Consider the following 20,024-nt stretch of genomic DNA (forward strand, 5'->3'; position numbering starts at 1 on the left):
TATATATTTATACTACTTTTACAACAACGTTTTCTTAGCTTCAGTATTTAAAAATTAACAATTGTAAAATTGGCGGAGTAGTTTTGTAGCTTAATTTATTTAGTGTAATTCCCTTTTTATTGGAATCATAAATAAGACAATTACTATATAAAATAAATTAAATCATAAGTTTGATGACCAGATGGCTTAAGCATATAAAGTAATTGAATTATTTAGCCGGATCACTTGGCCTACAAGCAAGGGATGTCACACCTACACTATATATTAGGAACACCCACACAAATCCAAAGCTCGGCTTAGACCTCGCGGACTGTACCTATAAAAAAGATAAGTATTTTTATAGCATGTGTATGAAAACAAATTGTATTAAAATATAATTTTTCAATTCTCTTGTCGGTGAAGTCAAGAACGACGCATTATTTAATATTAAACTTGGCTCTCATTTCACAATTCACATGTATTTTTTGATGGCATATCATTACTATTTATAAAAAAATAATACCTTAGTCATTATCTGTATTAATATAATAACAATATTGTTGCACTTAAATTTGCTCTATTTATATACATTCTTTGATCTAGCTTTCATATTCGACTTTTTTTACTTCCTACTATAATGGAATTCTTATATGGGAGAATGAAATACTTAATATTTTATTTTCGTGGTAATTCAATTCACCGGAAAGAGGGAAAGGAAGTATCTTAATAGAAACGAAATATCTTAATACTAAACTCCCAGGTTTCATCTACCAACCTTGCTGTGTGCAGGATACATGCTGTGAGCTCATGAAGCTCAGAGTCTTTGCATAAAAAAGCATACTAGTTTTTAGTACTAGATTTTAATTTGTTGTCTAACCAAGAAATTTGATATCGGATAGATATCTAGATAGAAGTGAGTTCAGTTTTTTAGTTTAGAGATTGAGTCAGTCACAAAAATTGTTGGACGGATGGAAAATGGATTTTTGAACGTTAGTATATAAAATATAAAATTGATATACAATATTAAAATTTTAAATATTTTACAATTTAAGGTTTTAATAAATTTGCTAATTTTCAAGCAAAAAATAATTAAATTGTTTTCGTGTTATGAAAGCAGCAAGCTAGCTTGAAATGGTTGGTGTTCATGTACATTTTAACTTGGCTGTACTCGCTTTCACGTGTCTAGACAAATTTTGATAATACAGTAGAAGTGTGAAATAGGGAGAATTGTTAATGGTTTCGTGATGTAGGAACACATTTATCTATGAGAAAGTTGTATTAAATTTTATATCTTTAGATTAAATATTTGAACTTTCATTGAAGTTAGTTTGCATAATAAATAGCGCTACGTGGGATCCAAAAACTAAAAACTGATTAGTAAAAATATGTAAAAAAATATTTATTTTATAATTACTTCAGTCATTGGCCTTTCAAGAAGTCTATTATAGAAAATTTTACCCGAATTCGATTTAGTTTAAAAGCATCTATCTCGGAATGAAGATAGAATAATTAGCACTTCTCGCTAATTTCCAAAGTTATTAATTGAGAGGCGTTTGAAAGGAGCGTCATCTGGTCGGCCATATTGAAAATTGAGGTTATCTAATTGTATGTGTAATACGTCTTTCAAAAGGATTTCTTTTGTTTTATAATCGCTTATGAATAATATTTCAATATTTTATTGTGAATCAATAATTTATTTTGTATTGTAAGTTAACAGAAAGTGAGACTTGTAGAAGTTGACAAATTTAAGTTTGCATATGATCCTATAATCATGTACAACAAGATGATCCTATAAGGGATTCGTTTTTTTCTTTTCAAGTACAGACCTCTTAAAATACAGTATTTGGTTTCAGTATCAGATATACGAGTATAAAGTATTTAATGAATAACGTATAATATTATGCATTAAGGAAACATTTTAGTGAATCTGTTTCTTATATAAAAGTACTCGCCGCAATTCTGATTTTTTATTTTTGTTAAGCTATTTTATATAACTTTATGTTTATTTAAAAAAGCATTTGTACATAAAAGTTTGTCATCATTAAGATATAACACGACTATTCTCATTACAAAACCTTAAATATAAAGTTATAGTTCTTGATTAAATGAATACAATTTAAGGCCATTGTAATGTAATGTGACTTTTTACTAAAACGGGATGACCATGGGTTACAATTATATATAATTTGAAAATAAACGCAGCGTGGAATTGGCGCACTCCACACGTGTCTCGGAATTTGGCACTAGGTTATCTATAAATAGCAACAGGAAACAGCAAATATGTATTCAATATATATTTTTTTGTCATCCTAAACAAATATAGCCCTCAACTTACTGCGCAGTATGATAAATATTTCATTTTATAATTTACTAGCAGCCCTCCCGCGGCTTCGTCCGCTTCTCACCTATAATACTTTTACTACGCTGCATCAAAATAACACAACTATTACAATATTTTGCTGTCTTTGTCCACCCGCTTTTCCGCTTCTGCTTTTTTATATCAAACTTGAAATTAATGCCTTCAGCCCTGATGGCCTTTATAACGAAACCGGTTCGGAAGTGAAAAGAGAGTGATCTGTCCTTGAAAAAGTGCTAGCACCACGTGACTGTTGAAGAAATGTCGTCTGTGGCAATGGCGTTCCTAGCGGGTTTCTAAGCTTGCAGCTTGCGGTTTAACTCGTTATTTAAAACTAACTAAAAAAACCATTGATATATAATGTAGCCTGTAGCACTCCCGAGAAATATAATTTTCATACAAAACAAAGAAAATCAATACAACCAGTAGTCTCAGAGATATTAGCGTTAAAGTTGCCAAACTCTTCCGGTTTATTAATTAAATATTATTAATAAATAATATAAGCACCATATTTCTCCTTAATAATGATATAGTATATAGTAGATACACAGTACTGTGGCAGACTGACAGACGTAGCAGTAACCGAGATCGTTGAATCGTATTAAGTTTCGTATCATCAATAGTACCTCACAGTATGTGGAATAGTCGGAAATTGAAATGATGCCAGTAAAGCATCAGTGGAAAGGCAATGTATTGTTTGATCGTTCCAGCACCAGTCCGACAAAGGTATTGTACATGTTCAGATGATATTTTCAGTAGCCCTAAATATTCATGGAGGCTGCCCTGGTGCAAGGGCATCAGGGTGTTGTAAAGCGACGGTTGTGGGTTTGATTCCCACAAGGGGGAATGAACTCAAAAAAAATTGGTGAAAAGTGAGAAATGGAGTGTCTTAACACTAGGTTGTCTCTGCCTACTATGATATATGCGGAATATTACTAATTTCCTAACATTGTTACATGAGAAATGCCCCGCAAACGGAACGGTTAATACTTCAAATTCTAATTATAGAAATAAAAAAAATTGTCTAATTATCAACTGATTTTCGGTGGCACCACTTAGCAAATATTGTATCACAAAGAATAAGCAAAAAAGTCTAGTTAAGTTTGTCATTCTATTTTTAAATCCATTCAGCTTAAATAAAATAGCGCACAGTTAATGAGGCGTTTAAGTATGCGCTTTTTTATTTTAGCTGGAGTCAAATTACTTAAAATACTTATAATTAATTAATGGAGAAGTCAATGTATTTTAGCACGGTAATTGCTTTAAGACTAGAGTTTAGAAAAAGGAAGTTCCTGTAGGAAAAATAAAAAATACACGCTTTGGAGCAAGAAGCTAAGTTTGTATGTTGTTCTCATTTTAATATTTTTTTTTATATAAAACATCTATTTAAACAATTATTTCATAGATGAAAGTTCTATAAAAAGGGAAATGCAAACACATATTAGAACGCAAAAGCAATTCAGTGTATTGAACAAATGGTACAGCTCAAGCGGGGTAGCTAGTTGTTATTAAACATTTTTTTTGCCTTTACGTTGTATCCAGCACATTGCAAGGTAGGCAGATGGGACCTGGGAACCTACTGTTAAGATACTGCGTTCTCATTAAGACACTTACGTTCCTCATTTTGCGCCGATTTCTGAAGTCATTGCGTGTTGGTTTTGGCACGTATTACGAGTAAATGTTTCATTTTAGTTAGAGAGTAAATATTTCATTTATCAGCTTCTTCAGCTCGTGTCCCTGTACCACAATTGACCTCAGTATACATATAATGTTAAGTTATATAGAATATAAATACAGGAGGCAATCTCATTACCTACTTTTAGTAACAGCTGGTATAAACCTAGACTAGCAGGTTACAAGGTACAAGGATTTACTCTTTGTTCGGATGGAGTTTTCAAGACGAACTTTCGACGTGTGTCTCAAGAATGCAATATTATCTATATATGTATATACTCATTATAATTATACTAATAGTATGTCTTTTCGCTGATTTATTTACTTCTTAAATTACAATAATTACTCTAAATTTATTTAATTTTTTCCTAACTTGCTACAATAATAAAGTAATACATATTAATCATCGAAATATTTCTATTTCATTCTATTCTAATTAATTTATAATGTTACAAATGTTTTTACAGTTTTAGTATAAAATTAAACAGATGAACTAAAAATGCAACTATTATAGCAATTTATTAAAATATCTAAAGTCATAATTTTATGTTTCTAGTTCCATTTAACGTACTTCGCAATATTTTATTAACGTTTATACAAAATGTAGTAAAACCTCTAGACCGTAGACAACATTCCACTAACACGTATATTAAGGATTAGCCCTGGCAACCGCAACGCAAAGGATACCAAAACGAAAATACCTATTTACTAACGTCTTAGATTAGGTCATTATTGGAAATGGTATGCGTATACTTCACATAGCTTTTCTTCGGCGCTCCATTTATGTAAATAATATTTAAAAGAATATTAAAAAAATAAGTAAATAAGAATTTTGTTACTAGTAAAAATTAGGACTGCAGAAAAAATATTTACAAAAAATTATCTAGAATAAGAATTTAGAAGGCATTTGTTTTAGAAGGCACATACAAGCTCTTAACAATATATTTTATAACTGTGAGCCCTATCAGCATATTACACATATATATATATATATAGTACTTCCACAGGTCCTTCATCAGAACCATTTATCTTTTACAATGGCATACATAAAACAGAAAGCTAAGGCTGCACTTGATTCAGTGTTTCCCGCCGTCCGACTCCAGATTGCGCTAGCCGCAGCTTCCGGCTTCCGGCGCCGCTGCGCCTGCGCCCCGACGTGACGGGCCGTGACGTCATGGTGCGTCACGCTTCACTTACCCACATTTAATTTTCATATTAATAATTAGAAAGCTTAAAATTATGAATCTTTTTGTTTGTTCACTTTTATTAGATGTACTTGTATTTATGTGTGTAATAGTGAAGTTTCATATTTTTAATTTCCTTTCTCCTACTTCAGACTACTATAATATTATATTTATTGTTTGTGGGAGAAAAATTTTAAGGTTGATATATTTTTTTTTATGGTAAAAGGACAAGGCAAACGAGCGTTAGGGTCACCTGATGGTGATCACTGCCGCCCACGACCCCGTGCAGCACCAGAGGAGCAGAGCAGAGGAGCGTTGCCGGCCTTTGAGGTGGAGATAGACGCGCTTTTTAAAGGTACCCATATCGTACCAACCTGGAAATACTGCCGCGGGTAGACCGTTCCACAGTTCGATATTATCATAATTTGTTTTATTTACGTTTTTGTCATTATCGTCTCGCGTTAATGTCGCTGTTATCATCATCACAGACAAAAACAAAACATTTCATCAAGAAGTTAACAATGCGCCTTATATAATCAATTTAAGCAAATGAAACTAATTTAAATATAAACATTTCCCCCATAGAACCCACAATCACGTGTATGCATTTACATATGCACCACTATCACAGTGTAGCATGATAGTGCGAATACTACTTATATAAAAGGGTACCATTTAAAATTCCAATACACATAATGTGCTATTAAAAAAATATCTTACTATTAACACTGATATTGAATCCAAATGACTATTTAGCTGGTTTTATTAAAATGGGGTTTGTTTCAAAGCGAATGCGAGGCGAAGCGGGCTCGTGATAAATAAACTGAGACATGAATGTAGCCTTAGTGCATTCGACTGCAGAGGACACGCTACTGCCGCATAATTAAATTAACTATCAAGTACTTTACCCTGGAAATACGAATGTGGATGAATTTTAGAAAAGATTTACATTTACTAGAAAAATGTTAATAATCTGTTTGTTAATATTGGAGGTCGTGGCGCAGGGGCACAAGGGTGTGACTGTAAATGTGAAGGTTTTAGGTTCAATTCCCATTCGGGAGAATTAGTTATTATTCATTAATATTTTCATTTGTTCACCCTAGTACTAAAGCAAACCGCGGCTTTAAGTTCCGCTACTCAACACATAATACCTTAAAAATTCGATGTAAATTGGGAAACGAAGTGAAATATAAATAAAATAAAAATAACATTTTTTATTTTAACAATAACATAACACGTATATCCGTCACGATTTGAATGCCTGTCTATTTATCATTTGTTACGTTAAACAAAAAATATTAAAGCTAGAATATTTCTAACAATTTAGGTTTATTCTTATATAGCATAAAATATTTTTCTCGTATATACGTATATATAATCAAGAAAAGTTACTGGTATAATCCGGCCATTATATCATACCGGGACCCATCACGTTGCAGAGAGGAGCTTGACGTAGTGTCTGGACTGTGGCCATCGCGTATTTATTATAATTAATTAGTAATAATTAATTACTAATATCTTTGTTTTCTGAAAGCAGAGAGTTGAATATATTACGGAAGGCTTTCTCTTGGTTGCCCTCTACGTACTAAGCGCATAAAGTTGCATAATAAAACTCATATAGAATTATTGCTATGTATTGTATATTAAATAAACAGAACAATGTAATAAAGCGCATTTAAGTAAATCTTTTACAACATTCAAAATATAGGAATTTGAGTTTTTAATAAATTTTATTAAAGCTATAATATAATAAATTAAAACTAAAAAAAATACATATAAAAACAATGATAAAAATATAATTAAATCATAAGCAAACAATTCTATTTCATACACTTTTGACAGAAAGCTTATTTTTCTTAAAAACAGGCTGAACAAAATTCTCAACAATTGAAATTTCGAGTGAGCTTTGGTACTATGTCTTGACATAATAACGTCATTTTTCGCTAGATGTCACTGAACGAAAAGAAAAAAAATTAAAGCCTTATTTTTATAATGAATAAATAAAATAATTATTGTAATTTAAGAAATATATAAGAAAATGTACGCTATGTGATATAATTTAAAAGAAAAATCTTCGTATAAAGGAGTTGTAAGTTGAAGAAGTAATTTGTTAATGGAGGAACCGCAAATCTACCGTTATCTGATGCCACAAAGACCCGCCTTTTCGAAACAAGTAGAGTTCCGTGGTTTCCTTTTTATAAGTAATGTTTGACGTGCGCCTTGTTTACTGTTCCCTATGTGATAAGGAAGGAACATTAGTGATTTAAAAGTATATTTACATGTCAGAGGCCTTAGTAACGCAGTGGTACAGTTTATTTTTATTATCAAAGTTTTAGGTTTTACATAACAATTATGAATCTGAAAAAAAAACTTCACCATCATACTTGCCAATAATGTACTATACTATTAGTCGCCTGATCCCGTTGGAGCTCAAATATCTACATAACGACGGATGATATAGGAAGCTTAAATGTAATATTTGCTCAATCATGAATTCTATCATACTAACTACTAGGCTACTCTGCCTACCCTGCTATGTGCGGGATACAGCGTGAAGCGTGAAGCTAATATAATATATATAACTATATTCCACAATGGATATGTATGGATTGGACGCGATTCATTAAAAAAATTATAAATGTTTTTAATGGTCCCTTAACATTAATGTCTAATAAAAATAATAAAAAAAACTATTATTAAGTAGTAGTTTTTTTATTATTCTAAATTATAATTTGAAATGTTTAGCCCTTTTTTCGTGGAAGATACAATTACACCAGATTCTCATAACCTGTCATCGCCTTTTATTTATAACGGCAGCACAATGTGTTTCAATAATTTGTTTACATCTCCATTCGTTTTAATTACTTAATATAAATAAACTCGGGACTTCTATAAGCATTACTAAAGTCTTAACGAAGTTTAAAATTTATTTAGGAATAGAGATATTAAAGAATAATATTGAGGCCTCCAGAATTCGGCGGAGTGTCATAACACTACTCTCTCGCTGCCTACCCTGCTGTATGCGGGAAACAGTGTGAAGCTGATTAAAATTAATTAAGTTTACTTTATTCTAATGCTCCTACATGAACTAATGGAAGCTTTTAAGCTGAGTTAACCCACCTTTTTAATCTACAGTTAAAAATATATTATAATATCTGTAATTTAAAACAAATATATCTAGCAAACAATAATGTAACATGTTCTTATTTGTTTGAAAACTTCCGTGGTAAGTTTGTGTTCCCCTTATCATTGTGAACCACTTGTGGAACGGTAAAGAAATAACATACACAAATAAACAATATCATTTTTTATTATTTTAAGCTGAGTTATGGTAAATAAAAGCATCTGAACTTGGAAATGTTTTGGTGTTTCTTATAAGTTTTGTTATTTTAATTAAGGATGTTTTAATTTAACTTAGTGATCGATTTAATGCTGTAATACATTTATGTGGAGTAATGAATTGTTTGAATTCACACTATGATTATGCATTCAATTTCTTCATGTTAAATGTTAATATTTAAATTTGAAAAAAAATCATATATTTAAACATATTTTGGAAGACAGTTGTGACGCAACAATATTTTCATTTCTTCTCTTTAGTGTCGAGGGAAAGCGCGGCGTTAAGTTCCGCCACTCAATACGCAATGCTGTGTGTCTTAACACTAGACTCCCAGGTTCCCTCTGTCTACCTTGCCATGTGCGGAATGCAGCGTGAAGTTACTAAAGTTATTTTTATTATGTGTAAAGTGGGTACAGTGAATAAAATTTTTATATAATTTCCGTAACATATTTCTTCTCATATATACTCGTACACTTATAAATATCTCTCTTTGTAAAAACTATTACACAAAAAGTAACTATGAGTTAGGTAAATATTAAAAGTTTTAAATTTTACATACCTCTTAATATAGTTTAAGGTACTTATGATTAAAATAATGTGCCCATTCTTTGCATCCTATGAATCGACGCTTTGATTCCACGTAGGTGGCCACTTTGCGAGGAGCGAGGAAAAAGCTTCCGTCGATCTTTTCACAATTGCTGGGGCGAAATAAGTATGCCTTTCTGGAACCATCTGTTCTCGAAAATTGCTACGTTATCTACATAAAATATTAGAAATATAGGTATTTTTCAGGTATAATCTCAAAAAAATGATATTTTTAACAGGAATAATTAAAGCTTAAAGTACCTAGAACACTTCAATCCGAGGGAATCAAAAAATATATCATTTATAAATTTGATCATCAGGAATGTAAGGAAAGTTTTGTATAATATAGCTGAATGAACTGAACCTTGTCGTGTTTAAAGCTCAACTATGGATAAAAATTCATTATTATGTTATAAGTAATTTCATCGTGAAAATGAAAGGAATATTCCTTTTATTTGGCGTTTGGTCAGGCCTTGTAGCCGCCCTAATTCTATTACTCTACGCGTGAAACTTTTTTTTTGTATTTTCAAACTGTAACCATATATATTGTAATAACTATCTTATAGGGGGAACCTACTGTTACGACACTCCGTTCCCCACTTTGGGAGTAGGAATCAAACCCACAACCAGTCGTTCGCAATCACACATTTGTCACGACTGGCCTCAATTTATGCATCATGCAATAATCGCAGGGATTAGTTTATATAGATGTTTATTATACATAGTTAAATATTGCTTATTTTCGAACGTTGTGTAATTTGAACAAAGAACTCGTAAGCCCCTGTGGCCTAATGGATAAGGCATCGGCCTCCTAAGCCGGGGATTGTGGGTTCGAGTCCCACCAGGGGTATAAATAATATTTTTTGGAAAAAAAATTTTGATTTGGTTTTCAAATTCTGAATTTTTATTATTAAAGTATGATTATACGATTTTTTTAAATGCTATAAAATTTAAAACATTGTATGAGTTTACAAGCCATAACGTATATATATTACCCATGTCACCTATTTAGATAGACATATTTAGAGATAATTTTTTATATAAAAAAATATAGTAGCGCAGACAACTTTAAAATTAACCAATAACTATTCCTTGGTTGTTCCTATGCTCTATAGCATCAAGATAATATTTATTTAAATATTATATCTCGCAGGGAGATCTTAGGAAAATATCTCTTTTTCCTATCTCTCCGCCCATCCAAAAAAAACATCAAAAACCACCACCCAATGCACTCATCTTAAAATAGTAATATTTTATCTAAACAAAAATAACTTAAAATTTAAATAAAATAACCTGTTAAATCAAATAACTTGAACTGACTCTATAGTACGAGTACCTACAGTGTGAATCTAGAGGCAGTTAATGCATTTAATATCGCCATCGTAATGAAAGCGAGAAGTGCATATTTCAACCGCCGGCCCTCTCAGTCGTTAAGTGGGGTACTTTATTGGCTTATTATACAATATTCTAATCTAAAAATCGTGGAAAGAGTAGGTTTTTAATTGGGCAGCCAGCTCGCGTGGCGCTGACGGGAGGATTATTCATGGCCGCTCCAGAGCCAACATTCCGTCGTTTCATTATTTTCTCGCATTTTTTTCTATAAAATTATTATTTTTTCTCCATTTAATATGCAGATTAGTATTGAAATGATTTTTTTTATTATTTGAATGGATGTATGTATGATAATAATGATGATCTAGTAAGTCGGTAGGTAGCGAATGGTTTTGTAAATTAAAATATTTTATGTTCAACTCATGTTACTCTTTTATGTTTTTTAAATCTTTTTTATGGGCATTGCTATTATTTTGGTATACGTATAAAATTTATTATATTAATGACAAATACGCTTAAACATTATGGTCTTATACTATTACATATAAAAATATTTATTTCTTTAGAATTAAATAATAATATGCTGAGACTATTTTTTGTTTGAATTCCTCTATTCCACATCTTCAATTCCGTCTAGAGCCCCTAACTCTTTATCAACTCTTTTAATAGTCAAAGAATAATAGGAGAACACAACTACCATTTTGTTACAATTTTATTTATAAAACATTTGTATAGGTACATAGTAAATATTAATAAATAAGAAATGCTGTAATTATTTATGTAGTACATTATTAATGCTCACGAGGCGGAGACCTGACGGCGCCGAAAAGAGGAACGACCAGTACGCGGTAGATACTTGTACAGCACGTTACTATACGGGAATACACACGAGGTGTTTTTGTATTATTTGGGAAAATTATAAAGAAGATTATATATTTTATGTTTTTTTTTTAAATATATTTTTTATTTTTTTAGTTATTTGTCTATACTAAGTAAGGTAGAACTAATACAGAAACATACGATCAAATTGTCGTTTTAATTGATTGTTCATATCACTTTGATACTATTAAAAATATTTTTTTGTAAGAATCGTATTAAAGTATTTTTTATTTCTTATGTAGAGAAAGATACGTGAAACTAATATGTATATAAAAGAGAAATGTATTTAAAGGCCAGTCGTCGCGTAGTCGAGTCGTTGGTTCGAGTCCCCCTCGAGGCAATTAAATATTTAATAGTTTCATTTCTACGCTCTGGTTTAGGGGCAAAGCTACTCAACACAATAACTTCATAACTCTATATTATATGCAGGTTAACTAAAAAAGAAAAACATTTAAAATAAATCAAATTATAGGAAGTGTGTATTAGCATGAACGCTATATCTATTGAACCTTAACTAACGAGTAAGAGGAAGTACGTACAGTTCGCTAGACTTGAATATCGAATATTTCATCCAAAAATATAAATCGACAGAACTTAGAATGAAACAAATTAATGCTTCTGGGTATTACACTCGTATATATTTTACTCATTATGAAAATGCGTTTCAGTGTTAATGTTACATTTTTTTATTTTTTTATGTATATAAAACTGTAACAGACAACACAAAGACAAAAATGAAAATTGACTTTGAAATATGAAAAAGAGTGTAGGGGAGAATTGAGAGAGTATTTTTCGACGTTCCTACAGAAACAGAAAGAAATGGGATTACCTTTTACTTGCAGTAATCTGTGAATATTTTCATACAATATTACAACTAGAATATCATATTGAAAAGGATTTATAAAAATTAATATTTTCGAGAAAGATCTTTCTATACAGATAGAGTTCTTTGTGTAAGGCTTCTCTATCACAAATGGTACTCCATTATAACTAGTGTCTCATATCGACGTGAGTGTTCATACTCAATGTTCCAATAAAGTTTTGTCAGGGGATCTTTGCTAGCACGTAATAAAGTATCACAAAAGGCAAAGACCGTCATTGTTGCGGGTACTTCAATCCCAACCCCTCTTAGTGGAGCGTTTGAGCGGGCAAGTGAAGTGGAATAGTTTGTCATTTTTTCTATTGATTTGCAAAAAATTTAAATGTTGCTGTATTTGTTTGTTGATTTAGTTTTTGATTAATCTTAAAAAAATTTTTTTTTTTTTTTCTAAAATGGGGATTAGGCACAGGTAAAATATTGTTAAGATCTGAAGTACTACTAGATTCAAATATATGTATAATTTTACTATAATTAATTAGGTTAGGAAATATGGTGTGCTATTTTCCTCGCGACTTGCGAGGCAAGGATATAGCGTCTACTATATTATGACTAATCTACTTTGATGATCCCACAGATTTATTGTTATCTTGATTTCTAGGGACTTGAATGTCTTAACAATGTATCTTATGTTGACTAATGTAAATTTAAAATCTACATTACATTTGTGTACGCTTTCCTTAAGTAATAGGAATATATAGGACTATGCAATTTTTGCGACTAGGAGATTTTTTCAGACCTGTGCCGTATGATAAACTGACTGCTGATAAGATGTAAGCGAGATTCAATTACAAACTTTCAAGTATTACCTTACTGCATTCTTGCGATGGAACAGGCGATGTGACGTCACATTATTATTTTTGAAAACAAATTCAACATCTTTTATTTTTCTATTTATTGTGAAGTAATTTTTTGACAATACTATTTCATTTCAATTTTTATTTTATGTTTAATAAACAGAAATGCCATTAACTAAGAACTGAACAGAAGAGATAAGTAAACTTCCTCATTAAATCATTACTAAGGCATGTTTGATAAGACGTTTCAGAAAGGTCATCCATTTGTATATATAATTATATCACCTGTATATTTTACAAATGTACCTAGTGCATGAGTGACATCGAATTTCTAATTGATCCCAGAGACTACGGATAAATCAAGAGGTCATGAATCGACGACGCCGGTAGCTTAGATCCATTAGCTAATTGATGTGGTCAGCCGAAGCCTCAGGTGACCTGCACTTTATTAGTTTATTAAGGATCCTATGACTCTAGGACCCTATATTGTTGTAGTATAGGTATATAGGTATACAATCAAATATGTCAACAATAATAGCTATTATGATAAGTTCATTATTTATTATTGTGAATCACTTAAATCCAGATTTTTTTATATTTATAAAAAAACTAGCGACCCTCTTGCGGCTTCGCCCGCTTTTACTACTGGATTATTCATGTAATGTATGTTTGCAAAGCACTTAAGATAATGTGAAAATTAATTAAACCCTAATGCAACCCGCATTTTCCAATTGTTTTACACAGCAAGGATTTTTTAGTAGGTACCGTAATTTTAAATCTGTGCTACTAATCTTTTCAAGTACTTATTAAAATATATTTAAATGACTATTTTTAAACGGAAGAAATTATAAACAAAAACCTACCTACTACTAACTACTACAAAAAATGTGAAACCAAATATATCGCGCTTAAATAATACATTCAACTCCAATTATCCAATACGTGCAAACGCTTCTAACTAAATCTTCGTTGCTATAGAGGCAGCCGGGTTTTTTTTTTTCGAGCTTGTGGTTAATGCTGAAGGGGGTATTCTGTCCCTGGTGAAAAGCAAGTACGACGTGGCTGCCTGTGAGGAAAATTAAATAGAATGCATGGGCCGGGAATCGGGCCGCCCGCGTGGCAGGCGAGCATTCTACCACTGAACCACCGATGCGTGTAAGGCAAGCGGGCACGGCGGACGCATGGCGAGTGGCGAGCCGTTTCGCAGCAAGGATTTTTTGATATTGTAACAACTTCTAAAGTACTTATTAAAATGAAAAACAGTAAAAGACAGTTTTGGTCTACATTAAATGGCCAAAGTAACTAATGTACTTATTTATATGCTGAGAGTAAGGGATAAGTGAAACTTGAGTAACATACAGCTGATGTGTCAACGGCGGGATGTGTCAACAATTAAATGCGTTTTTCTGTAAAACTATTCGCAATTTCGAAATATTGTAAAAAGCAAATTTTATCTTCGTTTAACGTAGAAAATTAATAAAGTATTTTAAAGGATAAGGATTAATACCATTATGGAAAAATATCCCTCACAATAAAAAATATATTGAAATTACAATTTTTAGACAGAAATATGATCACTACACGTTATTCTTAAAAGATACGAATATGCTGTCGCGGACTTTTTTGTAGATCTTATTAAGAGGAATAATACTCCAGTACATTATTTTCATGTAGTACTTACCATTAAAGCAGCGCATGCGCGAAAGTGTCTCAACGGGTAGGACTTTATACACATTTATCGTATTTATGTTAATTTACATAAGAATGTACAAACAATAAACTATATATAAACCTTCCCTGAGAAATACACGACCTAATGGTGAAAACTGCATCAAAATCCGTTGGGTGGTTTAGAAGAAGAAGAGTTAGAAACAACAGACAGACACGAAAAGCGACTTTGTTTTATAAGATATAGGATAATAATTTTCGCTCAAGTGACTGGAACATAAATAATAAGATACAAACGCAGCTTAAGGAGACAGATAAGGTTTTATGAGTTCACCACGTCCTTTCTCTTCGAACAGTAAATGTGCATTGCAAAAATGTATACATTAAAAGCAATTATATACTTTTCTTATTATTATTTGTCAGCCGATAAGATTTAGGTGAGACAGCACTATTTTATGAATCACTAACTATGAGATACCGACGGGTAACTTATAGAAATTGACAACAAAAAATATCAACTTTATGCTGTATCCCGCATATATCAGGGTAGGCAGAGGGAACCAAGTGTTCAGACGCTCCGTTCCCCACTTTCCGCCGCCCTCCTCCTTGTGTTGTTTAATGAGATAAGAAATGCTCCCCTAGTTCTTGGTCGATAATGATCAAGAAGCCAAACGAAAATCTCGTTATCATTCCAACTTATACGTAATTCTCGAAAAGTTTTTAAGTAAACACAATTTAAATTCCAGTCCGAGGTCTTTTTGTTTTTCAGCTCGCGGTTGATTGGATTTGTTTGGCTTTTCAGTGCAGCTCAACTTTGAGAGGATGCTCGTTTCCAGTAAAACACTACGGTTAACCATCGATTGTTAAGCTTCATTCACACCATTTTCATAATATTAAAAAAATGCAATTTTATAATTTTTATTAAATATTAAATCGATAAAAGTTTTCCATATTAAAATAGAATGCACGATTCATACTTTCCATAACTTGGCTACTTGTTATATGATAAACTAGCACTTTAGTCTACGATATTCTTATTATTTTAAGTTAGTGTGAATTATTTATTGTTCTTTCTATATAAAATATATTTTCATTTCCATAAAAAAATATCCTTTAAAATATACACTAGTAGGTAAAAAAAACTTTATATAAACAAAAAGTATGGACGCGTACTAATAGCATCGCAAAAATTCGTTTCGCTATTCCTGTTATTTCTTTGGGATTTAAAGAGTCATTCATTTAAGAGTGCATTGAGTATTTTTTTTTCAACCAACACAATTAACGCCTTTTTATGATTCCAATACTATCGGAAACAATTACAGAAAAACTCCAAATATGTCGAATATTTTCGAATGAAAATAAGATAAGATTATTTCGATATTCGTTTAAAAATATCTTAAATTTATTTTAATTCTCAATTTAAATATTTTTTTGTATCGAAGCAATCGTGTTTGACTGACTTACAGTTAGGTTTATAGTTCTATTAATATGATAACTTTGTAATATTTAACCGTCTTGGGCCAGTTTGTAAAACAAATGCTGTTAGTTCCCCTTCACGCTGTATCCCGCACACAGCAGGGTAGGAAGAGGGAACCTATTGCCACGCATTGCCTCGACACTAGAGCGAAGAAATGAAAATATAAATTTAAATAAATATTTCATTTCCTCGAGTGAGGATCGAACCCACAACCAGTCACGTTCACAGTACGGCTGGCCTCATTCCTTAGAAGATAAATATTAATAATTAAATATATTAATTACAGTCATATTGCAATAAGCAAAAATAAAAATTTAAAGGTTGTTAGATAGCTAGTCTACGTTTCAAATAGTATATAGTAGCAACGAGTAAAAGTTTCTTTAACGCGGAGCAGGATCTGTGCAAATTTAAACAGACAGACAGTACCTTAGCATGGGAACTCCATTATTCTGACCGTAGTAGTTCTACGTTTCAATGTTTTAGAAAGGTAAATGATTTATTTGCGAAACAACACAGACCTTCCTACTAATATTATAAATGTGAATGTTTGTGAGGATGTATGTTTGTTCTCGTTTCACACAAAAAACGAAAATTTAACGAATTTAGATAAAACTTTATAGTAATATAGATACTACGTTTAATACTAGGTTCCTTCTGCCTACCTTGCTATAGCATGAAGTTGATTTTTTATTATTTATTAATATCAATTTCTGCTATTTTACATATTTCCTTCCTTCGTAACAACTAAGGGCGTTAACCTTCAATGTTCTATTAACAGATAAGAAATATCGTAAACATGATACGAACCCGTTATCAAAGATTCGAATAAAATTATTCTATTTTATTTTATCATGGGACTAAAGTGTAACACGATAAGCTTGTTCATAACCTATTTATGAGAAGGATTGACTGTTAGATAATTTTTATATGCAATAAATTACGCGGTACACGCTCTCTGCTATTGATTGTAATTATAATGCGAATATTATTGTTGTTTGTTCGGCTTCACCCAGTATCCAAGCTTAGTGTTGAGACACTATGCTCCCCACTTTCCACTGAATTTCGGAGGCATTTCTTGTTGAGTGACTGAAGGATAAGGAATTACCCTACTTGTTTTTTTTATTCCGCACATAGCAAAATCTATTTTTATTCCATATCTTCGGTCTGTTGTCGAGGCAAAGCGCGGTGTTGAGTCACGCCACTTATTGCCTCCAGAATTCGGAAGAAAATGGGCAGCGGAGTGTTTCAATACTATTCCTCTGCTTACGCTTTTCAGTGAGAAGCTGAAAAAAAGTAAATATCAAAAGATATAATTTCTATACTACCAAGTCACCGTAGGCGTATTAAGTAAGCCTAATAATATTTAATTACCCTAATTTCAATGTAGTAGGTACTAGTTTCTCTCACGTCATAATTACTTTATTAATATAATAATGTAATAGAATAACATTTCTATGATTCTATTTCGCGATGCCACCTTTTAGACCAGTAAATGGATGTAAGAGAGAAGTTATAAAAAGAAATACGACATTTCTCCACTCTGTTTATTACTGTACATTAGTTATACTGCTTCCGTAGTGTCGTTTCGGCATGAAATGGGAACTAATGAGATTTTGATGTTTTTTTGACTGAGCTTTTATTTTTCCTTCGTAACATAACGATGTTGAAACCTTAAAGAAAAGTAACGTATCATTTTTATATGATGTTGTTCAGATAGTAAATGATGTTAAGATTAAATATTTTTTGAAAATATGTTCTTTTTTTATTAATTATCTATTTGATCTTTAAATTAACGTGTACTCGTATGTGTATGGTTTCTTTATTTCTTTTAATTGGCTATAAATACGCTTGAAATTATTTTCTTAATTATATTTTCACTCTATCTATCTCACTTCTTGTTTAAAATTTAGTTTATTAACTATTTTTCTATTTTTTTTCTCCCGTAAATAAGATAAGGCCGATCTGTACTCTCATCTGAAAAATCTATATTTTATCACTGAGGCCACTTATGGTGCTGTAAAAGCGACAGGGTGTGAGTTCGATTCCCACTCAAGGAAATAAAATATTTAATATTTTAATTTTATCTCTTTGGTAACGAGGCAAAGCGTGGCAGCTAGTTTCGCCAATCAATAATAGAAAATGGGGAACAGAAGTGGTTTTTTGGGGACAGAGTGTTTTAACACTAGGTTCACAGGTCCCCTCTACCCTGCCATATTGCGCTGGACATTTCATTTCATTACTCATTTGTTTTACTCATTACTCATTTACTGAAAAGATTGAATTTTAAATTTTTTCATTTATTTTTACTTTATATTCAGATTATTCATTAAGAATATTAGTGGACGCGTAGCGAGTGCCCCGGCGACACGTTATGTAATTAATTTGGAGAAAACAGTTGCATTTAATACAGCAATTTGTATTCAACTGCACTCAGTATCCTGCACTTGTTCTGTTTTACTGTTGCTTTAACTAAATAACAAAAACTTGCAGGCTGTACATGACGTCAGGTTTCATTGAAATAGTCATTTTATTATAACCACTGAGTTATGTATAATAAAATTATGACTATAAAGTTTTCTTTTCAGATTCACGATCTAACCCGCTTATAATAAGGTAGATAGAGAGAAACTAGTGTTAAAACACTTCGTTCCCCACTTTCCGCCGAATATTCGAAGCATTGTGTGTTAAGTAGCGGAACTATACAAGCTTTGCCTTGGTAACAGAACAAAGAAATGAAAATATTCATAAATAATAATTCAATTCCCCGAGTAGGAATCGAACCCGCAACCATCGAATGTAGAGTATGTTTGTGCCGCTGCGCCACGACGGTCTATATAAAGGTTATTGTAATACGCATAAATGTAAATTATAATTTTAAATGTTTCTAAGAAAAAAGACTTAGATGTCGAAATCCAGTGCAATATGTAGGTATTGTATTGAAATAAACTTTTTATATATTGAGAAATATGTTAATTTGCCAATTTGTGAATGTAATTGGGTTATTATATTAGTATGGTTATTATTCAACGTAAATAAGGCATTTTAATAGTTACACTTCATTAATTTGTATGATTAAGAAAAAGAAATACTAACTCGTTATTATTTTTTTTTCTTAAAACTAAATAGACCAACTTACATTTACACAATAAAGATACTATTTACTGTAAATATTTTAATGTTTTCCTTATATATGTTTTAAAGAATGTAATAAATTGTTAAGTTAACTTCAAAATAATTATGCTAAAGAGTTAATGATCGTCCTAAGTACTTGTAGAATAATACAAAAAAAAATGCTTTATAAATATGTACATATAATAGTTTGCCTTATAATGTTTCAACTGTACAGGAGAATGAAATACAAATTCTAAACGAAGTACTTTCAAGTCTCGAAAACGTACGAAAAGTGTTCTTCACATTTCTGCAGTGCGACAGTAGACCATTTAGTTAATGTAATATAATATACATACATAATTTTATAATGAAAATATCTTTTGGCGTATGAGGATCGTTATAACAGATTTCTTTTTGTAGTGAATAAAACAAACTGTAAACGCTGGTTGTGGGTTCGATCCCCACGCGAGGAAATGAAATATTTAATATTTTCATTACTTCGCTCTGGTGTCGAGCCAAAGGGCGATGTAGAGTTCCGCGATACTCTAGAATTCGGCGACCAATGGGGAACGGAATGTCTTATCATAAGATTCGCTCTGCCTACCGTGAGCGGGATATAGCGTGAAATTGTACATTTTCTTTCTCTTGCAAAGAAAAGTTTAGCATTTATATATCCGAAATATAGGTATATTTCGGATATTACTTGAATAAATCATAGCCTGGATGTGAGTAATATCTTTATACTAAAAATAAATTACTTTCCAT

At 31.5% G+C, this 20,024-nt stretch overlaps 1 protein-coding gene and 1 non-coding gene across 2 annotated transcripts in view; both read left to right on the top strand.

The window, feature by feature from the left end:
* Nucleotides 1–20,024, top strand: part of LOC146535760 (lachesin-like) — a 110,860-nt gene that overhangs the window by 15,576 nt on the left and 75,260 nt on the right. The gene's annotated exons all lie outside the window — the stretch shown is intronic.
* TRNAR-CCU (transfer RNA arginine (anticodon CCU)) lies at nucleotides 9,896–9,968 on the top strand. The gene has a single exon. It is a non-coding gene; the product is annotated as a tRNA-Arg (tRNA).

This window comes from Heliconius melpomene, chromosome 10 (genome assembly GCF_056956725.1).
Source record: "Heliconius melpomene rosina isolate 202511_hmr_F chromosome 10, ASM5695672v1, whole genome shotgun sequence".
NCBI lineage: Eukaryota > Metazoa > Arthropoda > Insecta > Lepidoptera > Nymphalidae > Heliconius > Heliconius melpomene.